General features: G+C 38.7%; 1 long non-coding RNA gene across 1 annotated transcript; it reads left to right on the top strand.

Moving 5' to 3' along the window:
• The first annotated feature begins 286 nt into the window (after positions 1–286).
• On the top strand, positions 287–16,580 carry LOC138903487 (uncharacterized). The gene is made up of 3 exons (XR_011412623.1): positions 287–761; positions 2,031–2,103; positions 16,304–16,580. It is a non-coding gene; the product is annotated as an uncharacterized lncRNA (long non-coding RNA).
• The last annotated feature ends 469 nt before the right edge of the window (positions 16,581–17,049 follow it).

Genomic DNA, 17,049 nt, shown 5'->3' with positions numbered 1-17,049 from the left:
TAGTTTAGTGCAATTTTTAAGTTTAGAGACTTTCAACAAATACATTAAGTATGTAGTACTTTTACCTTGTTATTTTGATTTAGTAGGAATATTAATTTTACCTTTTATTCATTATCCATTGTTAAAAGAAAAAACAAAGCAAAAAAAAGAATAAATCATTTTTTGGATATGAATTTAGTAACAAACTTTGTCTTACCCACAAGATTCCCTCCACTCACGTCACTCACATGCCCACATCAGCACACACACTCTTTTTGTTTTTCTTTCCAATTCACATACTCTCCACTCACATAATAAATAAAGAGACTCATCTCACATAGGATAGGGAGAAGGAAAAAGGGGGACACACGAAAAAAGGGGAGATATTTTCCTCTTTTCTTCCTAATCATACACTCATCTTCCTCACCTCATCTCTTCCAATAAATACTACCAAGATGCCAGCCAAAAGGAGATCTGAAAAACAATCCTAAAATCATGTAAAACTCCATTAAAATAACCTAAAACCACCAAAAAATAGTTGCATCGTTGCTGCCGAACAACCACAAGAGGGACCAAAAATCAGCCATTAAAACAGCCTCTTTTCACCTAAAACAGTGGCATTTTCTGGGCGTTCAAGATTTCCGTCATTGGCGAGGTTTCCTGTTTGAGTTCATTGAGGATTTTCGGAGAAAATTTTCGGTCCATATACTGTTTTCTTTCTTTTGCTTTTGGACAAATTCTTGCTTAATGTACGTCAAATTGGAGTCTTCATCTAATACAAGGTTATTTGTTTTTCTCTTTTAACATTTCTGCTTCCTAGTTCAATGATACTTACTGAAATTTTATTTGCATTATGATTTTAATTTAGGTGATATTCTTGTTTTTTTATGTAGTGGCAAGTGTGTTTAAAATCATGAATCTGTTCAATAGTTTTATATTGTTTAGTTTTATGAATCTTATGTTATGTGTAGTAATAGTAATATTGTTTATTTATTAGATCTAAACCAAAAAGAAAAAAGAAAAACAACATAGAAGATGAGTAGATTAGTTGGTAAAGGATTTGGGCCGAACGAATAGGCCACTGGTATTAGAAAATCTAATGTAAGCTTGGGATAGGAGTAGGTTTGGGTTTGAAATAAGTTGTATTGCTCCTTAGGCTTTAGTTGAACGCTGGCATGTTTCCTCAATAACCAAGAACGCCGAATTACTACAAAAATCACTACTATGCCTTTAGACACGCTCGTAACAAATCTACCATTGTGATTATGTATACGTTCGCGTGACATAATTATGGTCCCAAAAATAAATCAAGTTACGTGTTCGCGTGATTTTGATAAAACAATCTAATAAATAATAAATGTTATTAATTGTGTACACGTACGCGTGGCATGACTTTGACATACCAAACAAAATGAATACACATATGTATCATTTTATTTCAAGATAATTCCATAATTACGAATAATCAAGCAATAAAAGCGGATAGATAAAATTTGAAAGCCAATAAATCACAGTTCGTCCAAAATTAATTCAAGCTAAGTTGTAGTCAATAAAGCGACCGTGCTAGAACTACGGGACTCGAAAAATACCTTACACCTTCTCCCCGGTCAACAGAATTCCTTACCTGAACTTTGTTTTTGCAAACCAATAATAAAAGAGTCAAATCTTTATTTGAATAGGGATTCAAATAAAAGGTGACTTGGAACACCCAAAAACTCAATTTCAAGTGGCGACTCTGTAAATAAAATAATCCCTATAAAAAACTTGTCACTTTATTTGGAAAAACTCTTTAACCCACAACAATCCATATATATATATATATATATATATATATATATCTTTTGAGGGTGGGAAAAAGGGGTGCGACACTATTGACCATCCTCTTTGAATGCTTGTAATAAGTCTGTCATGGCATCCTTGCAAATACATGATGTCTTCATTGTCTTTAAGTAACTTTTGACATTTTTTTAAAACTAATATGCTATTTTCCTATACTAAATTTTTTATAAAATTCGGCGTGTTCTTTTTTTTTTTCAATGTTCTTTTTGTAGGATGTGAAATTCTACTAATCTCAAGAGAAATAAAGAGTTGATTTGTTCAGACATAATCTTTGTAGATAAAGAGGTAATACATATTTCTTATTCATTTTTATATGCATTTTGTAGTTTTAATCTTGAAAACACTTACTGATTTTCTTATAACTTGGTGCATGTTATAATTAGAATGAACCAAGTAAACAAATACAAGTATATGTTGTGTGAAGGTTTAGCATATGTTATTAAGAACTTCAAAATTACTTAGGGTATTGGTATACTGACCCGATCGATCTTTTTGAGCTCTAGCATTTTGTTCAGGGGTTTAAGGCCTTGAGTAGCTTCATATAATGCATTATGACTCGCGTGTGTGGTTGGTTTTGACTTTCGAGAGGTTCGAGATTGATTTAAAAGAGTGATTCTCAATTTGGAAGCTTTAAGTTGGAAAAGTTTATCAAGATTTGACTTTTGAGTAGACAACCTCGGAATCGAAATTTTATGATTGCAATAGGTTCATATGGTAGTTTTGGACTTGGGCGTATGTTCGAATTTGGAGGTTACTAGAAGGTTTTGACTCTATTTGCCAAAGTTGGCAATTTGAAGGATTGGAGAGTTATAGGTTTGACCGGAAGTTGACTTTGGTATTATCATATCCTGATTAATGTTTTGGGACTTTGGATAGGTTAATTTGGTTGATTGGGACTTGTATGTAAAGTTTGGTCGTGTTCCGGAATGTCTAAGTGATATTCGGATGCGTTCGGTGAAGTTGGAATATTTAAAAGTTTTGATAAGGATTTTGATCTTCGATTCTTGATTTTGTCATTGTTTTTTATGGTTGAAGCCTTGGAATAAGTTTGAGTAAGGTATTTGGACTTGTTGGTTTCATTGGATGGGGGTTAGGGGGTGTTTCGGATTGATTCCAGACCATTTTGGTGATTATATGGGTCAGTTGGTTATTGTGTATTGCACCTGTTGTGCATATTGCACAGGTGCGAGGTTGTATAAGCGACTCATGTAGCGCATCTGCGCAGGCATAGAAGCAGAGTTGAGGGCACAAAAGCGGAGTTTGTCCTGGGCTTGGGAGTCTGCATGTGCGGACAAAGTTGCGCAGAAGCACATTCGCTCCTGTGAGCATTTGGGCGCATCAGCGGCGCTGCAAAAGCAGACTGTTCATCGCAGAAGCGAAGGTTAGTGAGTGAAGTGAAGCTCGCAAATGCGAGTATGGGCTTATAGAAGTGGTATTACGGACGCGATGGTTTTGAGTGCAGATGTGAAGTTACTGGCATCATTATTATTGTTACGCGGTGCCTTCCTGAGATTCTTTGGAAGGGCGACGTAAAGCTAAGCAACTGATATCAGTGTGGTTGATGTCCGCCAATTGAGGTCCCCTCCGTACGCTAGATGAGATTGTCAGTGTCGTACGAGAAAAACCAATATCATGAGCAATTGAGAATGAAAGTTGATTGCATTAATGAATGAAAGCTATTACAAAATGCTACGCAGTGTTGAGGGGGAGAGACACCAGTACAGAGAAATATTTGCTTGCTTGAATGTTTGAATGCTTGATCTCCCCTAATAATGCTTAAACAAAAATAAACCAAAGTTAGATGACTTGACCTATATAAGCTTTAGAAGAACACTGAAAGTAAATGAAGTAAAACTACTCTATATTTACAATGAAAAAGACTTAGTCTTCTACAAGGTAGAAACAAGTCCGTTGGCAGCAACTTTATCTTTAGCATCAGGGTCTGCGCGTGCAATGCTGTCGGCACGCGCGGTGCTGTTTGCATCTGCCTGCGGCTGGCACTGGCACTTGGCATCAAGGTTTGCGCACACGACATTGTTTATGTGCGCGACGCTGTTGGAATCTGCATATGGTTGGGCGTTGGCGAGGCATTAGGATCTGTGCGCGCGGCACTGTTGGCATTTGCTAGCCGATGGGCGCTGGCGAGGGCTATCGGTGGGGCGACAGAGGCACATGCGCGCTTGTCACTTGGCGCTGCCGAGACCACGGGGCTGACCGTAGAACTGGGTGTTGGGAGGCTTGCCAGGATGCCATGGGGAGCGTCCAAGGGGTCATGGGGCATGGCTGGAAAGCAGCCCATCACATTCTCCCCCACCTAAGTTGGCAATGTACTTGGAGCCTTACCTGCAAGGTGATAATTGATCAGGCTCTTGTAGGCTTGGAGGTTTGTTCCCCTCGGTCTTGTGAGGTGGCTTTGTGAATGATGCTCCATGTCTTTCTGAAATGATTTGAGGTGGTTGACATGGATGACTGGGTGGATGATTCACCATGCTGGGGTATTCACCCGGTATGTGGCTTTTCCAATGCGTCTTTTAATGGACAATGGTCCGATGTGTTATTGCAATAGGCGAGGGTCATTGGTTCTCTCTGCAAACAAGTACCTCTTTGGGATTCTTACCATCACTTTGTCTCCTGCTTGATATTGGACAAAGTGAAGGTTTTGGTCGGCATACCTCTTTGCCCTCTCTTGGGCTTTGAGAAGATAGCTCTGCACTATCTCCAAATTTCGCTCCCATTCCTTTGAAAAGCTGGCAGCTCGAGGCGATTTTGGCATGTTTGGTGCATTCACAGTTTGTGGGAGTAGCGGTTGCTATCTGGTAACAATTTCAAAAGTGGTTTTGTTTGTACTAGATCTCTTTTGTGAATTGAAACATAGTTAAGCAACATCCAAAAGCTTCACCCAATTCTTCTGTGATCCGGTTGTAAAGTGGCAGAGATATTCCTCCAGCATGTCATTGAACTGTTCTGTCTGGCCATTTGATTGTTGTTGATGAAAGCTTGAGTTGTGACTCAATTTTGTCCCGAGGCACCTAAAGAGATGGGTCCAAAAGTTGCTAGTGAAGCGTAAGTCGCGGTCACTAGCATTATCTTTGGCAGGCCCCAATATTTGACAATATGAGAGAAGAAGAGTCAAGTTGTATTTTCTGCTAATATGTTCTGTGGGGCTGCTATGAAGGTGGCATACTTGGAAGTCTGGTCTACTACAAACAAGATAATTGCAAGATTTCCGACCTTGGGAAATCCTGTGATGAAATTCAGGGAAATGCTTTCCCAAGGTCTCTTTGGGACAGGCAGTGGATCCAAGAGTCCCGCTTGTGCCGAGCTGTCCGACTTGTCCTTGTGGACTGCTTGACAAGTCTGCACACACCGAGGGGTGTCATCATTCATTTGAGGCCGATTATATGATTTTTGATTCTTGTTACTGAGGGTAGCCGGAACCATAGGTTCATGTCTTTTGACTCCCTTCTTCGACTGCCTGGCTGAGATGTTTTCAGCGGCCATCTTTATGGGTATACATGGTATAATGCGGGGTTTGTCCCCATTTTCTCCCATCATCAGGAGCATGTCGATATAAGGTATCGGTATGGTGTTGGTTTACCTCAGGAATTCCAATCCCAATATCAGTTCGAAGTCATTTATGAATGCTACGCATAGGTTGAATCTTTCTTTGTATGGGCCAAACTTCATTGGCACTTGTTTGGCTATTCCACTCACTGGCTGGGGTGGTGAGTTGATAGCCTTGACACGACCCCTACTCTTTTGCACAACTAGATTGAGGCTCTCCACTTGAGTCGAGGCCAAGTAGTTGGGGGTAGCACCCGTGTCTATCATTGCCCGAATTGGTCTGCCGTTTACTTTTATTTCGACGAACATTAAGGTACTCTCTTATGTGGTAGGAGGCCTCTCATCCCCCTTCTTTTTCCCTTTCTTGGCGATTGGGCATGCGTCCTTCTTAGGGTTACCAACACTGGTTCCCGCTGGGGTATTAGGGATGGAGTCAACAATTGCATTGAAGGCACCTACTTGCTCTGTGTCGTCTAGGTCATCATCTGACCCATCATCAACAGTCTGATGAACGTTGATCTGTGCATGTGGGTATTCATTATTCCAATGTTGCCCACCACAATGACGACATTCTGAAGGGGGTTTTCTCCCCTGATTGTTGTTGACGAATGCAGCACTGTTGCTGCTTGAGGAAGAAGTCTTAGATTTTGTTGCACTTTGATCTCCTCCATTTCTGCTAGGGCCACCATTGCTAGGTTGGCTCCCATTGTATCCCCCTTGGATAGGCGGTTGAGGCCTATCCTTCTGAGTTTCCATCTGACAATCCCCAAGGCATTCTGCAGCTTGAATCGCCTTGGGCAGGGTATCTACCCTTTGTCTTTGCAGCTCCATACGAGCATGAGGTTTCAAACCTTCTATGAATATGAAGAGTTTGTCTTTGTCCCCCATATCCCGTATGTTTAGCATAAGCGCGAAGAATTCCCGCACGTAATCCCGCACTGACCTGGTCTGGCGGAGTTCCTGCAGCTTTCTCCGTGCATTGTATTCCACATTTTCGGGGAAGAACTGCAGGCATATGGCTGCCTTCAGTTCTGCCCATGTCTTGAGAGTATTTTCACCGGACCTGATGGCTTCGTATTTCACCCGCCACTAGAGTTTAGCATCACCCTGAAGATACATGGCATCAATTGCTACCTTTTTGGCTTCTTCTAACTACCCCATGACATCGAAGTACTATTCGATGTCAAAGACAAAGTTCTCTACTTCTTTAGCATCCCGAGCTTCGCTGTATAGCTTTGGCTCCAGAAATTTTAGATTTTATGGCACAGGGGCGAGGTTCACAACACCCCTGATTCGATTTTCGTCTCCTCTAAGCAGGCCTTGTTGGGCAACATTGACAACACTGCGCTGGCCTGTCAAGTTTATCTATGGTTTGTTGTATGGAAGTCACCCTATCTGCCTCTAGTTCCCTAAGGGCTAAATCCTCGGCGCGCTCCTGTTGGAGGTCCTCAAATTTGCCTTAAATTTCGGCTGCCTCTACGGTTGCTGTTTGCCGGTCTCCCTTAGAGTCGCAACTGATGTTTGCTATGTCAACTTCGGCTTGCCGCATTCTGTTGTCCAGGTCGTCCAACCTTTGCACTAGGCTGGTTCTTAGATTAGGTACCGTATCCACGATGGGCCGTAATACGTCAAGCGTCTCTTCAAGGGTCGCGATGCAATCCCCATAATTCACCATGGTCAGAAATGGTGGTAATGGTAATATGTTCCCTCGTCCGATGTCGAGCCTAAGCTATGATACAAACTGTTATATGGTACGTTCCTGAGTTTCCTTGGAAGGGAGACGTAAAGCTAAGCAACTGATGTCAGTGCGGTTGTTGTCCGCCAATTGAGGTCCCCTCCATATGCTAGACGGGATTGTCAGTGTCGTACATTAAAAACTAATGTCACGAGCAATGAAGAGAATTGAAGGGAGCAATTGAGAATGAAAGTTGATTGCATTATTAAATGGAAGCTATTACAAAAGGCTACGCGTTGTCGAGGGGGAGAGACACCAGTACAGAGAAATATTTGCTTGCTTGAATGTTTGAATGTTTGAATGTTTGAATGTTTGATCCCCCCTAATAATGAATAAAAAAATAAACCAAAGTTACATGACTTGACCTATATAAGCTGTAGAAGCACACTAAAAGTAAATGAAGTAAAACTACAAGGTCGAAACAAGTCTATTGGCAGCAACTTTATCTTTAGCATTAGGGTCTGCGCGCGCAGTGTTGTCGGCGCACGTGACACTATTTGCGTCTGCCTGCGGCTGGGCACTGACACTTGGCACCATGGTTTGTGCGCGCGATGCTGTTGTAATCTGCCTGCGGTTGGGCACTGGCGAGGCATCAGGATCTCTGCGCGCGACACTGTTGGCATCATCATGGTCTTTGCGTGCGGCATTGTCTGTGCGCGCGACATTGTTGGCATCTGCCAGCCGATGGGCGCTGGCGAGGGCTATCAGTAAGGCGACAGAGGCACATGCGCGCTTGTCCCTTGTCTCTGTTGAGACCACAGGGCCGCCCATGGTGCTGGGCATTGGGAGGCTTGCCAGGACGCCACGGTGTCACGACCCCAAATTCCCTCCGTAGGATGTCGTGATGGTACCTAGTCTCTAAGACTAGGTAAGCCTATCAATGCGGAATAATAATAAATATCTGAAATAAATAAACTATAATTCAAACAAATTCAACACCCAAAACTCGGTAGAAATAAGTCACAAGCTTCTAAGAATTTATTCTCTGTCTCTATATGTCAGAGTCTAAAACAAATAAAGAAGCAACATAGTAAGATAGAAGGGGACTCCGGAGTCTGCGGACGCTGGCAGGTATACCTCGAAGTCTCCTCGTACAGCTAGTTTACTGATGCCTAGTCTAATAAGATGTACCTGGATCTGCACAAAAAGATGTGCAGAAGCGTAGTATGAGTATACCACAGCGGTACCCAGTAAGTGCCAAGCCTAACCTCGGTAGAATATTGACGAGGTCAGGTCAAGCCTTACTGGAAAATAATAATAACATGAAAAAATATTTAACAATATAATAAAATAAATGATAATAGAAATGAATCAAGTAGCAAGTCATCATTTAATTATACAAAATAATGACAAATAATATCTCGTAGAAACCACCAAAATTTTCTTTCAACTTAAGAAAATCACAACAAATAATCAACGACAACTACGACCATAAATCAATATCAACAAGGGCACTCCTGAGGTACTACATCGTAGTCCCAAATCATAAATAAATTCACAATATCTCATTTCCTTATCTCACCGCGGGAGCCTTCACAATTTATTTTAAAGAAAATATTTTTTCCGAAATAGCATCCCGCGTTTTAGCCATCCTTATCACACTGTATGACTTCTAGTAGTTCCCCCTACTAGCCACGCATATCAAGCCACCCTTATCTCACTGCATGCGTTTCAATATCCAGACCTTATACCACCGCATGCGTATCAATATCACAACATATCATAATTTGCACCTCAAGTGCCCAAATATTTCAATTTGCCAAAGTAAATCAACAACAATATTTTTTCACAATAAAGAGCTCACGGATCATGCCAACATAAATCATCAATAATAGTTTTCCACAATAAAGAGCTCACGTCTCCATCACAATGAGTATAAAAATCTTACAAAAATATTCGAAAATAAATAATTTAGCAAAATAATATTTCAAAATCTTTAATACGTTGCTTCAATACCAAATTTAAAAATATCAAATACTTCATATTAATAATATTTAATTTAAAGAAAATTAATTTCAAATAATGCACAGAATAAAAGAAACTAAGTTTCAACTAAACAGGTAAAACAATTAGCAGGAAAAGGTCAAGCAAATTTAAAGTATACGAATCAAATCAATGATGGAGAATATAACAAGATTTAATAATTTAATTAATGTACAACAGTGATCTTCACAATTTAAAAACATAATCCTTCACATTTAGTTCGTGTACACACTCATCACCTCGTATACACGACTTTCATCACATTACAATTAATACCAATCCTAGGAAAAATTTTCCCCACACAAGGTTAGACAAGTCACTTGCCTCAACTTGCTCCAATTTAACCAAGTAGTATGCTTTTTCCTCGATTTTCCGATTCCGGTCGACTCGTATCTAGTCATAATTAATTTGATACAGTCAACAAAAATTATAGAATTAATTCTATAAGAAAATACTATATTTTTTAATAAAAATCCGAAATTAACTCAAAAATGGCTCTCGAAATCCGGCGAAAGTTACGAAATATGAACGCCCATTCAACCACGAGTCTAACCATACCAAAATGACTAAATTCCAATAAAAATTAGACCCTAAATCCTCAAATCTATCCAAGAGGGTTTTTTCAATTTTTTTTAAACTTAAATCACCAATTAAATAATAAAAACAGGGATGGATTCGGGTAATCTAACCAAGATTGAGTTACGAACACTTACCCCAATGTTTTCTCTGAAAATCTCCCAAAATTCGCCTCAATCCGAGCTCCAAATCGTTAAAAATGGAAAATGGGATGAAGTCCCATTTTCTGAACTTAAACATTCTGTCCAGTGGTTTCTTCTTCGCGAACGTGACCCTTGCCTCACGTTCGCGAAGCACAAAAATGTGCTGCCCAACTTTCCTCTTCGCAAACGCGACCTACGCTTCGCGAACGTGAAGCTTTGGAAACTTAGACCTTCGCGAACACGTCCCTTACCTCGCGAATGCGTAGAACAAAAGACTGGGGTTCCCAACTGCCTCACACTCCTTCGCGAACGCGACACCACCCACGCGTTTGCGATGCACACACTACCCTACCCTTCGCATTCGCGTCCTCTCCTCCGCGAACGCGTAGATCAAAAATTCACCAGCTCAAAAAACTCTTCGTGAACGCGAGGCTCCTCCCGCGAACGCGAAAGAGGAAATCAGAAAAATTGCAGCAGCAGATATCAGCTATCTCACAAAGGCCAAAAATGATCCATTAACCATCCAGAACACGCCCGAGACCCTCGGAACCTCAACCAGTTATACCAACAAGTCCTAATACATCATACGAACTTAGTCGAGCCTTCAAATAACATCCAACAACACTAAAAAACATGAATCGCATATAGATTCAATCCTAATAAACTTTGAAACTTTCAATTTCTACAAACGACGCAAGAACATATCAAATCAAGTCCGATTGACCTCAAATTTTGAATGCAAGTCATAAATGACATAACAGAGCTATGAAAACTTTCGAAACTGGATTACGACCCTGATATCAAAAAGTCAACTCCTCGGTCAAACTTTCAAACTTAAATTCCTATTTTAGCCATTTCAAGCCTAATTTAACTACGGACTTCCGAATAAAATTCCGAACACGCTCCTAAGTCCAAAATCACCATATAGAGCTGTTGGAATCATCAAAATTCTATTCCGGGGTTATTTTCTCAAAATATTGACCGAGTCAAACTTAGTATTTTAAGGCCAACTTAAGGTACCAAGTGTTTCGATTTTAACCCGAACACTTTCAAATCCCGAAACAACCATCCCCGCAAGTCATAAATTTATAAAAGCACATACAGGTCATTTTATTTAGGAAAACAGGGTTCTAAAAGTAAAAATGACTGGTTGGGTCATTACACATGGGGTGCATCTAAGGGGTCATGGGGCATGCCTGGAAAGCAGCCCATGACATTATATTCGAGGGTTTAGCTCATTTTCTACTATTTTGGGTTTTGGAGCTTGGGAGAGGCGATTTTTGGGGAAATTTTCATCACTAATTTGAGGGTAAGTGATTTTTACTTGATTTGATTATATATCCTATTTCCTCGTGGATTATTATATTTAGATCAAGGAATTGTAAAGAGAAATTTAAGGGTTTTGTTTATAATTTTAGAGAGTGCAAATTGAGAATTTGGGAGTCGATTTGGACTTGGTTTTAGAATCTAATCATATATTTGGAATAGTGAGGTTTTGGATGAACTATATCTATAAAGGCCCAAGGTTGACTTTTTATTGAATTTTTTATATGGTTTAAAGATTGAACCCTTTTAATATGGAATCAATTCCTAAAGCTTGTATTGGCTCACATGTTTGACTAGATTTGAGTCGTTTGGTGTTGGATTGATCAGAAAGGCTGTTGTTGATTGATTTAATCTCGTCGGGTGGAGATAAGTGTCACGCCCCGACCTTGGGGAGCGCGACCGGCGCTCAACAGAGTTGCCCCGTTCGAGAAAGCCTGCACAATATCGTCTACCCAACTCACCCATGAATAAAGAGATAAATATATTTCATTAATTAGACGGTAAGGGGCCATGTGTACAACACCGGTTCATTTCCATAAGTTACATCATTAACAAGTTCCCAAAATAGTACACTATACAATCATAGTTCAAGCGGAACAGATGATATGATTATAATATTTTTAGTTCAACCTTCCCAAATTAATATACAACTCACACTATGTCTACAGAGCCTCTAACAGAAACAAAAGAGTGCTAAGACAGTACCAGCAACAAGGCCTCCGCTATACCTCAAAATGCAATGTACAAAGGACAAAAGATACAGGACCCCGGAATGAAGTGGGGCTCACCAAGTCAGCTAATGAGAGGGTGTGTTGTTGTCACTGATCAATATCACCTGCTATGGAACCACATGCATCCATTAAAGATGCAGCGCCCCTGGCAAAAGGGACATTAGTACATATGGAATAGTACTAGTATGTAAAACTAAACACCCTCTCATTATAACAATTAACGCTAAGTGGAGAAGGAAACATGAAATCATTAAGAGATTCAAACCGCATCAAGGTGTCAAGTTAGAGGAAACATAATTTCAAGTAAGTTTCAATCTTTTTAAGTTGGGATATCTTTAGAACCGATACACCACCGTATTTTTAAAGGGAGTCCGATCTCAGCCCGATCAGTTAAGTCGTATCACCCCGAGACATCCACTCATAATACCACTATGTGCGCGGCATGACGTCCGATCTCAGCTCGATTGGCTAAGCCGTCTCACCACAATGCCGTGTGGATTGACATCATATCACACCTCGCTAGCAATAATCTCATCCCATTTAAGGGAAGACATATCAACACATCAATCCCATCCCATATAAGGGGAAACAACTTCATCACATTAATACGGGGATTTACCCCTCAATCACTCCTACACCGGCATGTGTAGTTTCAGGGTTAGGTTATTTTGACCTACCCTTCCTCAGTGACTAAACGATACTCCCAAAGCATTTACTATTAAAAGGATTCACAACTCATTTCAACATCTTGTTCTCGCCTCTCTGTTTCATTGGCATTAATAGTAGAAAGTGTAATATCATTTTTGGCACGTTGGCCGTATTTCATATTCTATACTTACTGTTTCACTTTCAAACATCATCACGGATCGTCAACAAAAAACATTTCTATTCAAGACTCTAAGTACATATTTGAACAATTAAAGGTCTTAGGCACATGTGATTTCTTACACAATTCGATATGATAGCTTTCATTAGAATCGCGTTTTCAAGTCATAACATATTAACACACATCCCATACTTAAATCACCTTCTCAAATAGTAACTCCAACATAACAAGAACATTTGGAATATCTATTTAACACATACAGATTGAGATTTTTTATCTAAATATGAGACAAATATGTTCAGATTAACAACAATTACTATTCAACTGTAACAAACAAAAACCATGACCTATTGTTATGAAAAAGGGGTAACTTAATCTTAAAGAGTATGTACAGAAGGATTATTGGTACTCCTAAGAGTTCAGGTTTGTAAAACTATCTCATATATCTACAGCCAATCAATCAGACATGAACATAATAAAGAAGACTCAGAGAGTTGTTCTTAGAATTAACATCCACATATATAAAGGAAGAGAGCATTTAAAACACTTGTATTTCTCAAACTTCAGTTAAATGGTGAAGGATGTAAACTATGAACTCTCAGGTTTTGTCCTAATGAGGATTATCAGACAGTGTTCTCGACCATAAGACAACATGATGCAGGAAAATAGTGTATAGAGATGAAGATCATAATAACGTCATAGTAGAACTATTGACAGAAACCCTAAAGTTTGAACAAGCACGGGAGTCATTAGAGCACATTAAGGGAGTTTAATCATATTAGCTATATGAAAGTTATTAAAGCTCATAAAGGAAACTTAATCATATAGACTGTTTAGGCTCAGAGATGCAAGTCATTAAAGTCATGTAACAGTTTAGTCAATACCAATTTAAGAGATTCTGAAAACATGAGGAATGACCACAGATCAATAACACTTTAATATGAACTGGGATAACACTTTATAGGCTAATGACAAATATTATAAGCTAATACAGTTAATAGAAAAAACAACAGCATGTACATAGCATTCAAGTAAAACAATTAGAAGAGAAGAGGGTGAAGGTGCACTGACCTTTCGTAGGGAAGCATGCCAAATAGAACTCAGAGACTTCAACCAAATGAATACCTCGGAGCAAAGTCAGAATTCGAGTAAGAGCTTAGTCGAAAAAACTCTACAACTACTATACTGATTTTTGCTTTTGCTAAGTGTTCTTGGTGTATTCTTTTCAGTGTTAAGTGGTTGTGTAGATGATGTTAGGTGGTTTTGTGGATGATGTGTAGATGATGTTAGGTGAGAACATTAAAGGCCTTATTTATAGTGCCATTAAGGCTCTAGGGTTTCAATGGATTCAAAATCATGAGTGGAAAGTGACAACAAATTGATGATGATAGCAAAATCGAGTGAAACATTTGAGAGACAGAGGGGGAAAATTATGAACAAACTTACCTAAGTGAAGAAGGTTGACCGTTGAAGGCAAAACCCATCGGTCAAAGCTCCAATGTCCAGAGGTCATTGAATTTGACCTCTGCACTTCAATTAATCATGATGAGGCTATGAAATGTGCTTTTGCATGCTCTGATTTAACAAAACATAAAGGAAATCTGGAGATTTGAAGTTCATCTTTGAGTCTAGGGTTTCAGATTAGGGGTTTCGAATTTAATCAACAAAAATGGAAACTAAAATCAACTGGCTTCGTAACATAAGTTGATTAAACTGAAACCCGCAGATGAATCTATAAGTTGGATTTGAAAGAACGAAGGAGAAATTAGGCCAGCGATGTTCTGAGCTTAGGGTTCTAGAATTGGGTTTTGAATTTTGAGTGTTGAGATAGGAAATAGCCGGTTGGATTCGCGGATAGAGAGATAGAAGAGATAATTCTGAGTGATTTCGAGTGACCTTGCACAAATCTGTGCAAAGTTTTAGAGATTGATGGCTGATGGAGATGAGAGAAAAGAGAGAGCAAAGGGAAAGAGAGACGAACAGGTCTTTGAGTGAATGATTAGGGTTTGGGGGGATTGGGATTGGTCTCGTGGGTTAATGTTGAGAGATAGAACCTGGGTCGTTGGATCATTAGATCAATGGCCTAGATAATTTGGTCAATTAGGATATTTAGGGAGGATTTTTCGTGTCCCTTAGATTAGGAGATTTTGGACGGTAGGGATGAGATCTCTGGGATGGGTGTTTAAAATCAAAAGAAAATTGGAGATAAAACGTGAACCGTTGATTTAAGGAACAAACGGCTTGGATTCACTGTGTTTCTTGTATGAGTGTTATGGAGAGGTGACGTGGCGCGAGCTCATTGGCTCTAAGAGAGTGGCCTCGATAGCCACATTGGAATGGAGATGGGGTATTTGGACTGGGTATGTTTTGGATTGGGCTTGCACGTTTAGGCCAAAAATAATTTAAAAGATGGTCATTTTGCATTTAATTGAGAATTGCAATTGTAGCATTTTGTCTTTAATCCCTTTTAGAAATTAATTTAAATAAACTTAATAATATTTAATAAAATGTGATAAAATTATAATTATTATATATACAAGTAATTATTTTAATTATTTATTTATAAAAATACTTTATTTTCTAAATTGTAGCACTGATTTCAAATTTTTAACATAGTAGTCTAATTAACTAGAAATTAAAGAGTAATTTATTAAATTAACTATAGAACCTATGTAATGTATATAAAAAAGTTATCTTAATAATATTAAAATAGAAAATATATTCATAATTACATAATATTAATACTACGTGATTAATTTTAAAACTAATACTTAATTAATTTGTAAAAATAGGTTTTTATTACTAGAGAACACTTTAAAAATATTTATTGTAAATTATTAAGTATGAATAAATTAATTTAAAAAGGGAGGGTCAAAATTGGCCGTCAACAATGTCCTTACTTGTTAAATATATGCATTCACTTCTTACATGTCTTTAATTGTTACATGCTTCCACTTAATCATGCCTTTACTTATCCTCCACCCTTACTTGTTATATGCTCTTACATGTTACCTATCTCTTGCTTTCACTTGCTTATTTATTTATACTTGCTTCTATTTCACTTTACTATGTTGTATTGGATTATCTTAGAGGATTTATGCATTTTAGTTCCTTTTTATGTTACATTTTGAGATTCGTCATAGTTGGATGTTATATGTTGATCGGGTTGCAAGCTTGCAACAATATTATATGTATGTGTGGATCGGATTATACCACCGCAACAAAATTATATGTATATATGGATAGGGTTGCACGCCATATATATATATATATATATAGGGGGGGAGGGGGGATCGAGTTGCGTGTCGCAACGAAGATGATGTATTGTGGTTATTCTTGGTTGTTAGATTCCTCTATTGTATTGTGGTGTAAGACTGTGATTGGGATGATATGCTGGAGCCCTCTATTATTTATTTCTTATTCCGTTTAGCAAGTAGTTATTTTTTTCTCTATTTCGTTTTTGCTTTTCTGCTTATTACTCGTATCGGTTTATAGTGTGTGTCTTGTCATAGCCTCACTACTTCGTCGAGGTCAGGCTCGGCAGTTACAGAGTATATAGGGTCGGTTGTACTCATACTATAATTTTACACTTCTCGTGCAGATCCCGGTGTTGGTCCCAGCGGTGTTCAGCGGTGATTGCTCGGACCCTTCCTTCCAGTAGACTCGAGTTAGTGTTAGGCGTTCACAGACTCTGAAGTCCCCTTCCTATCTTTGTTGTTGTTTACTTTGTGCCGGACAGTTTTGTATTTTATTTCAGACCTTATATGTAGTATTCTAGTTGCTCATGTACTTATTGCACCAGTTTGTAGGAATAGTTTTACAGTGTGTTGGTTGTACACATATTATTCGTTTTTGCTATTACGCTCTTTTATTTTAAAGTCTCTTTTATTGTTACATCACGTTAGTTATTGTTCTAATATTGGCTTGCCTAGGAAACAAATGTTAGGATCTATCACGGTCCCATGATTGAGATTTTGGGTCGTGACTATAACATGGGTAATCACCTAACTCCAAAGGGAAAGATCCATATCCAAGCGTTGATCATTTTATAATTAATGATCAATAACCAATAATCAATATCCTCTCAAAGTATCTGTAATGCCCAAATCCTCAATTTTCACAAAAACCAACTCTCCACTCATGCATATGTGTATGAAATAATATAATAAAAAAGTATCGGACAATAATAACAAGAATGCGGATAAAAGCTCATATGGTTAGAAAATGGATATGGCTAACCATGTAAGTCAATCTATCACAATGGCTCAATAAACTATTTAAGCATGCGTAGTTCAATCATATTATTTAATATGAGTCAATTAAGCCATATAAACACCAAATCATAAA

The sequence above is a fragment of the Nicotiana tomentosiformis genome, chromosome 12, assembly GCF_000390325.3.
Source record: "Nicotiana tomentosiformis chromosome 12, ASM39032v3, whole genome shotgun sequence".
Taxonomy (NCBI): Eukaryota; Viridiplantae; Streptophyta; class Magnoliopsida; order Solanales; family Solanaceae; genus Nicotiana; species Nicotiana tomentosiformis.
This window is presented reverse-complemented; position numbering and strand designations above follow the sequence as displayed.